Source organism: Paroedura picta, chromosome 7 (assembly GCF_049243985.1).
Source record: "Paroedura picta isolate Pp20150507F chromosome 7, Ppicta_v3.0, whole genome shotgun sequence".
Taxonomy (NCBI): Eukaryota; Metazoa; Chordata; class Lepidosauria; order Squamata; family Gekkonidae; genus Paroedura; species Paroedura picta.
In genome coordinates, this window is record NC_135375.1 from 57,598,738 (window position 1) to 57,606,251 (window position 7,514).

The window sequence follows — 7,514 nt, forward strand, 5'->3', positions numbered from 1 at the left end:
GGTAACTTCAAACTTCTCATGCTGCAATGGACTAAAATTTGAGAAGGATGGGAATTTACAATTCAATGTTGAAAGACACATCAAAGCACTGGTATTACAGGTAAAATTTCAGAACAGATTCATTGATTGCCATAAGCTTGGAAAGGAAATTAAAATGTTTCAGAATCCATTTGAAGTAACACCAGAAAATGCAAGTAATTTTGTTTTCAGATGGAACTAATTGATTTGCAAGCCAGTGATCGTTCTCAAAGATATTTACAAAGAAAATAGTCTGTTAGATTTCTATTCTGGCCTACCTGATATATTTATCAACCTAAAGAAATTTGCTGCAGGTATGTTCAGTCTTTGACATCACATACATCTGCGAACAAACCATTTCCAAGATGTGAAATCAAAGTGTAGGTCAAGACTTACAGATGAACATATACATGTCATTTTAAGAGTGTCTGTCACAAACCTTAATTCAGATATCAATGCCTTAGCTTGGTGGTCCCCTGGCACCGGGCCGCGGCTCCCTCTCCCCGCCCCCCCACAGTAAGAAACGTCCCAGGCCACAAGCTTGCGGCCCGGCAAGCTTCTTACTGTGGGAGGGTGGGGAGAGAGAAGCAGGGCCGTGAACGCGCAATGCACATGCGCAGCCGGAAACGCGTTTGCGTGGCACTTTCACGCATCCGCGGCATGCATGGCCGGGCAATCGCCCTCCCTGCTGCCGCCAGTCCCCAGCCTGAAAACAGTTGGGGACCACTGCCTTAGCTAACAGAAAATAGCCACAAAAAATCACACTGACTAGGTAAGCATGTGTAGCTAAATTCCACAGTAAAATATTGTTCCAAAATGGATTGCATTTAACTTAAAATTTCTTCATTTACCTTTGAATGTTTACTTTTGATCTAAATAAGTAGGTTAATAATTTTGTTACATTTAGGTTTAAGATGTGGCCCTCTTTAGGCAGTGGGCACGCTAATGTGGCTCCCATGTGCCAAAATGTTTGGGACCTGGGCTCTACAATATTGCACCCTACAAAATCCCTCTCATCCTTAAACCCCACCCTCTCCAGACTCCACCCCAAAAATCTCCACATATTTTCTAACTTAAGAGTGGCAACTCTAATACAAATAATGACTATATCTAACAATGAGGCAGATGAAAAGAGCAATAAGAAAATTAAGGAAACTGTTATTTTGAATACAGTAGTGTTAAAAATCCCCAATTTTTATTTTCTGCATGTAGAATCATACCAACCTATGTGGAATTGGATGGGATGTTCTGAGATAAAAGTATTTCATGTCTCTCTCTGACCAGACAAGCAAGACTGATGTGTGCATACATCCTGCTCTCCTAATGACTCTCACAAGTCTGTGGGCATGTACAGTGCATTTTCACATGTCTGGAGTCTCTAGCAAACCAACAGTGACTGTCTCATGTCAAATGCTGCAATATGAATAACATCAAAATATCTTGAGAAGCAGGCAGCCCTTCACTACTAAAAGACATTTCCTTTAACAGGCAATGTGATAGATGCACCATTAATGTATAATGAATGTCTTCCAAATCCATATCTAATGCAAAGCAGCTTTTCAACAGCTGAATATGAACACAATAGCTGCAAAAAAATTACAAGCTATTCAATTAAAGAACACGTAGATGGCAAAGTCAGAATTCAAAATAACAGTATGAATTTTTCAATGCTTAAAAAGTTAACAGATTTTCATTAAGGATAGATTCAAATGAGTAGCCGTGTTGGTCTGAAGTAGCACAATAAAATCAGAGTCCAGTAGGACCTTTAAGACCAACAAAGATCTATTCAAGGCTTGAGCTTTCGAGTGCAAGCACCCTTCGTTTGTTTCATTACACAACTTTTGAGCCGGAAGGCTCTTTTGAAGTTTTGAGAAAGGGTTGTGTGCCAGCCACAGAACAAAAGCCATAGGTGATGGAGTCAACCATAATAATTTGGAGGGAGGGGGGAAGGTTATACACAGTCCAAACCATACCTCTTCAACATTTCAGGCAGAAGCTCTCCTAAGCAGGATGCTTTTTAAAATGAACATAAATTATTTTTTGTATTATCTTTGGTCACATTGGGGATACCCCTGTGCTGTGGTGGCCAAAGTTTCTGCCAGTCAGAAGCCCTTCTGTGCAAAAACCTACAGGTGCCATTTTCAGGACCCTTGCATTAACTGGTTGTGCTTACTGGTAATTTAAAACTAATATTATAAACACTGTATATTAATTCTGAATATAAAACAGGTATTCTTATAGGCTGCAATAAGGCAACACTGCCCCTTGCAACCTCAGTCACTTAGTCTGCACAAAGATGTCAGGAGACCATGTAAACTACCTTAAGTGGTCTCCCTGTTCAGTCTTGTACTTACCCATCCAAGTTCCAATTATAACAATGGCAGGCTGAACAGAGGTGACTTGCACATACCATTCAAGCTCCCCACCCCACTCCCATACTGTTGGTTTTGATCTTGACAAATACCTTGTATTCACACAGGCAGGGATTCACAAATAGGTCACAATTCACAGATATGCCACCATTACCCCCACTGATTATGCATATCTGTAGTAAATTTTTCAGGACTACTCTCTACACCCAAGGCCATGCCCATGATACTCTTTAAAGGGTTATTACTACAGAGAATAAGCAAGATGTTGTAATTATCCAAGGGTATACTTCCTTGTGTCTGTTTAGTAAACAAATCTGATTGTGACAAATTAAAGGTCTGTAATCACAGAATAATTAATCATGTAAACAAGCTCCAAATGGATTAAAATTAATGCAAAGAAGCTTGAAACTCAGATGCCCAATTATATGATTATGCAATTGTGGCCACTAAAGTGTACCTAACTAATTAATCCTGAGTCCAGTTCGATACTAACACACGCACTGGCACAAGGGATAGAATACCTGATGGAGTAATGTTGCTTTTTTTTTCTTATTCTGGCACCACATACAATATTTCCCATACTACACCCATTTGCTGAAGCTGCAACTTTGCGATCAGGTCAAAGTTAGCCAAAGTGCAAGTTTTAATGCATTCGTTAAGGGTAATGAAACACTTCAAATATGATTTACAGATCTGAAATATTCTATTCATTCCAGCTCTGCTGAGGAGCACAGCTCTTGCTAAACTAATTTGGAGTCCAGTTCAGTGCCCATTCTTGTACAGGCTTCACTTGGCACAAAATTATTCAAGGTCGACATTACAGCCTCATCATTTCTGTGTCAGATGACAGATGAGGCTGATGGTTTTCTGCCTCAGCTGTCATCAGAGCAGCCATGAAGAACTAGCAAGCAGTCAGAGTTTTCCTGCACAGGCCCAGTTCTCTTTGCTGGTGGTAGCATAACAGCTCAGGTGTCTCTCAATCTAATCCAGTGGCACTGCTCTCAGGCCAGATGAGCCCAAACTGCATGGCGCTTGGCATGAAGCTTTGCAGGAAACATGAAGAATTCCAGACTAAACAAAACATCGAGGCCCTCCCTTCTAAAATGGAAGCAGGCAGACAATGAGAAGCAAACATTTGCTGAATAGCTGCCATTTTATAAACAAGGACAAGACAAAACTCTGATGAAAGGTGCTCTCTTGTGGGTTTTTTTTAAATACTGTCAAAAAAGTCAGCTTGACTGTGGTCTATGGTGAAGACTCCAGCAGTACAGAAAGATGGAGGCTAAGCAGGGTTGGCCCTGGTCAGCAGTGGGATGGGAGACCACCAAGGAAGTCCAGGGTTGCTACTATCCAGAGGCAGGTAACAGCAAGCCACTTTGGAACATCTCTTGATAAGAAAATGCCGCAGCCAAAGGGAGAGTCAGACTGCTGCCCCCTACTGCCCCAATCCCTCACTACCCCTTTACAGCCCCCAAATTCCTCACTGTCCCCCTAGATCCTTTCACCGCTCCCCCCCCCCGGGGGAGCCACTGCTCAGTTCCCTGTCTATAACAACATGCATTTTAAGCTCAGCAGAAAACAAACCAATACAGTGACATATAAACCAGCTTTAATTCTTCAAACACCCACTGATAGGATTCTGTCAAACTTCAGAACTTGTGCCCCTCAAATCATTAAAAGGAGTGATTGCTTAAAATTAAGCTCAACTTCCAGCGCCATTATCTCTTCCATGTTTTTAAAATCAATATCTGTTTTTCCACAGCTCTTCAAATAAGTGTTCCAGAATATGCTGGAGTGAGACATCATGTCTTTTAAAACACCAAAACATAAAGAACAACAATATCATCATCAACATGGACACGTGCCCTTTTTAAAAATTATATCATTGCATCTTTAGATTGCTATAAGGAACCAGTCAGGCAACCTTCTCTCTGCAAATGTATTTCTCTATTGTACTACCCAATAAGATAAACACAAACTCATAGTACACTAGAAATATCACAGCAACAGCTGCCATCCAGTAAATCCCACAAAACATTCTTGCTCTCTTCTCAGAGATAAGCAACCAATGTTTCATTATCAACAGAACACATTCAGATACATAACGCACAATTCAGAATTTTTTCAAAACAAGGAACTTTCCAGATCCTATGAGTCTGCCCCAGAGGGCTCTGCAGTACCAGATAAATTACTCAAATTACTGTCCCGGATCTAGTAGTAAGGAACTGCTGTTTCCCAGAATTCAGCTTGGGAGATGCAGTTGATGGAAAATATCCCAGCAAATTAGATACTGCAGCTGTTCTGTCATAAGGATGCCCTTGTGCTAGCAGTGTCACAGGCTCCGTCCAAGAACCCTCCCCACCTGCTTACCCACACCATGTTGAATTCTTCCAATTTTCAAAAAGCACGTGGCTTGTTTTCCATCTCCCCCCCCCAAAGTTCATGAAATCCATCTGTTCAGCATATGTATCTTTTGCACATATACACCAAATTTATATAGAACATCCGCTTTGCACAAGGTTGTCTCTCCTTCCATCATCAAGGATTGTAATTTTTGTAGCTAGTGTAAATAAAGAACCAGAAAGGGATGGAAATATTTCCCCCTCATGCAACTCTAACCAGTGAAAGCATCTTCTGTTTAGAAAGAATTTATGTTTTCCTGGGAAAGGACTGGAGAATCATTGATTATTGAGGAGAAATGCTATTTTTAATCAATGACTGTTTAGTCATTTCAAGTTAAAATTATCGGCACGCTTACTTGGGAGTAAGCATAACTGAAATGTACTGGACTTCCTTCTAAATAAATATCTGTACTTTTAGTTTTTATAAATAACATAATAATACAAATAAGAATCCATTCTTTTTGTAGACATGGTTTACTGTACGGCTTGGAACTTGCCATTTCGTAGGGAAAACTCTGTGCACCATTTAATTAATCAATTTGGGAAGGAAACAATACCCAAGATTTGATTAATTAGATAATTGCTTCTGAGCCTTCAAACAGTCCAAACAAACCAGCCATTCAGAAGAAGCCTATCATTAAAAGCAGTTTAGCAGGATCTTTTTTAAAGAAACTAACTTGATTTGCCAGGGTATCATCTCACTGCATACATTTTGATTCTTAACCCACTGTTTGTTAGGCTGTCCTCCTAAACATGCCTACCTAGAAACAAGTTCCACTTAAACATTACAATGCCTTACTTCCAAGTATACAGGCTTGGGCCAGCCAGTATTGTTTTGCTATCCTTTCCTGGATTCCTCAGCCTTGGCTGGAGTGTGCATGTTGTGTTTTAACAGATGGGCTGGGTGGCAGACTGCAAGCTGTAAACTAGCAAGCAGTGTGGAATCCGCACTGAGTGATATTGAACTGAATGCTTGTAAAGTTCACGGGCACAGGCAGACTCAGACCTGTAAACCAATACAAACACACATACACAAAGGAACACACACAGCACTCACCAGATGCTCCCCCCCCCCCATTTAGCAGAAGTTCAAGACAATTTCATACTTCCAACACACATATTAAAAGGCCATATCTGGCATAAACAAGGGTGGCAAAGCAAACATACCACAGCCAGAATATTCATACCTCTCGATAAATTAGCATATATTAACATAAGCAAACAAACATTGATTTGACACAGATACAGGATCTCAGTTTGACTTAAAAGGTTACATTTTACAGTTTGGCTGAAACCTGTCCATTGCCAAATAAGTTATATGGTGAGGGGGAGGAACATTCTTCACATATTGAAATAACCTGTGCAATTGCTGCAAGAATATTTTTACCATATGAAAAAAAAAATTATTGGCTCCTCCTATGCTCCAAAGAAAACGGACACCAAGATGGATTGGTAACACCATTCAAGCAATCCAGGGTTTGTCAGTTTGTGTTTACAACCCAATTGTTGCCATGAGGGGCGTTATATTTGTAGATACACACACACAACTCGCATCTAGAGCAACTGCCTCCTGTATCGTGGACGGAGTGCCGTCGTGTTTATTTAGAGCATCCTCTGGCCAGTTTCACAGGCCTCTTCTGAGAATAATTATCTCGGCTGGTAATCATTACCTCTGTAGACTGAAACACAGCAATGCTGTCCTTTGAAGCACAGAGCTGGCAGCGAAATTTCTGCCAGGAGCATGGCGGGGGCGGGGCGGGGGGAAAGAAACCCTTTCCTTAAAAGTTCTCACGGTCGAGATCGCGCCCACCCGCGAACCTCCCCCGAACTCTGTCGCTGTGGCTGTTCCCACGACCGGCACTGCCTGCTCGACTTTGCCAGCGCCGCTGGAACTCGCGAAAAGGGGAGCTCCAAGGGACCGACCGGCGGTCCGCAGCAAGAGTCCGGCGTGGCCTTCCGAGCCCTGCCTCGCTCTCAGGGGCCCAGGGGCACCGCCCGGGGGTCCCGCAGCGCCCTCCCCCGGGGAAAGAGCCCACGCACTCACCCTTCCGCGCCCCGCCGGGCTGCCTCCGTGCTCAAGGCGCGGCTGTCCCGCCTGCGGAGCCGCCCGGAGCGCCGCCCGGAAGCATCTCTGCCCCAGCGACGGGAAGCCGAGCCGCCGCGGCCGTCTGGCCCCCCCTCCGCCGGCTCATTGGCCTCCCGCCGAGCGCCAGCCTAGGCGAGCGCGGCAGCGAAGCCGGCGGGCGGACGAGGGAGCGGAGCGGAGCAGGGCAGGGGGCGGGCGGTGGGCATGGCCGCCTCTCGTGACGGGCAGCCGGGCTGCCCTCTTCGCCTCGCCTCCGCTCGGGATGGGCGGGCGCCCACGGGGACAAGGCGCCGGCAGGACAAAGGGCGGGCGGCTGGGACGCCGGGAGGGGTGAGGACCCCTGGTGGACACAGGGCGGAAGCGCAGCTGGAACCCAGCGCCGGGCGGGCGGCTGAGGAAGGCGCAGCAGCCGCGCAACCTGCCCCCACCCCCTGCGCCCAATCCGGGTGTATTTGTTCTCCCCGAAAGAAAGTTGCGGACATCCCTCCTCCTGCACCACCGCCAAGCAAACCATCACCGGCCGTGTGGGGAACAAACAGGTTTCAGATTTTTTTTTTTTGGGGGGGGGGCGTATCTTCTCAAACCTCGCTTCTCCTTGCAACAAGATGTTGAGAGTCACGGGCATGCTTTGCAGCG

General features: G+C 44.6%; 1 protein-coding gene across 3 annotated transcripts in view; it reads right to left on the reverse strand.

The window, feature by feature from the left end:
* Positions 1 to 7,173, reverse strand: part of MARCHF3 (membrane associated ring-CH-type finger 3) — a 108,309-nt gene extending 101,136 nt beyond the window's left edge. Inside the window, exon 1 of one of the 3 annotated variants that reach the window (XM_077344450.1) lies at positions 6,837 to 7,167. The gene's annotated coding sequence lies outside the window, so the exon portion shown is untranslated. Of the gene's footprint in view, positions 1 to 6,836 lie in introns of all 3 variants that reach the window. The other 2 variants (XM_077344448.1, XM_077344449.1) reach the window with 2 other exon arrangements.
* Between the last annotated feature and the right edge of the window lie 341 nt (positions 7,174 to 7,514).